The sequence below is a fragment of the Octopus bimaculoides genome, chromosome 22 (genome assembly GCF_001194135.2).
Source record: "Octopus bimaculoides isolate UCB-OBI-ISO-001 chromosome 22, ASM119413v2, whole genome shotgun sequence".
Lineage (NCBI taxonomy): Eukaryota > Metazoa > Mollusca > Cephalopoda > Octopoda > Octopodidae > Octopus > Octopus bimaculoides.
In genome coordinates this window covers 12,073,341-12,074,132 of record NC_069002.1, presented here as the reverse complement: position 1 = coordinate 12,074,132, position 792 = coordinate 12,073,341, and positions in this window count along the sequence as shown.

The following is a 792-nucleotide window of genomic DNA, read 5'->3' as shown; positions in this document are numbered from 1 at the left end:
AATGTCTTAATAGAGCATAAGAAACAGTTTTAACATCCCTACCCGTTTTACGATCTCTGGCACAGAAGGTGGTGATGGTGATGGTGGTGGTGGTGGTGGTGGTGGTGGTGGTGGTGATGCTGATGATGATGAGGATGATGATGATGAGGATGGCTGAAAATGATGGCTGTCCTGATTGTGATGGAAGTAATGTATAATTAAGAATTGATAATAGCGACAATGGCACAAACACATTACCACCACCACCACCACCACCACCACCAACACCATCACCACTATCATCATCGTCATCGTTATGATCATCACCATCATCATGATCATCACCATCATCAACTTCGTCGTCATTATCACCACCACCACTTCCACAAGCACCAACACCTGCACCCCCATCCCCACCAACACCGCCACTTATTCCCAGATTTGCTCATAAGGTACCACCACCACTAACAGCAGCGATATTAGAACTCAGAACTCAGACTTTATGAAGGATTTGTTGTTGGCACTCCGTCGCTTATGACGTCGAGGGTTCCAGTTGATCCGATCAACGGAACAGCCTGCTCGTGAAATTAACGTGCAAGTGGCTGAGCACTCCACAGACACGTGTACCCATAACGTAGTTCTCGGGGATATTCAGCGTGACACAGTGTGACAAGGCTGACCCTTTGAATTACAGGCACAACAGAAAGAGGAAGTAAGAGTGAGAGAAAGTTGTGGTGAAAGAGTACAGCAGGGTTCGCCACCATCCCCTGCCAGAGCCTCGTGGAGCTTTAGGTATTTTCGCTCAATAAACAC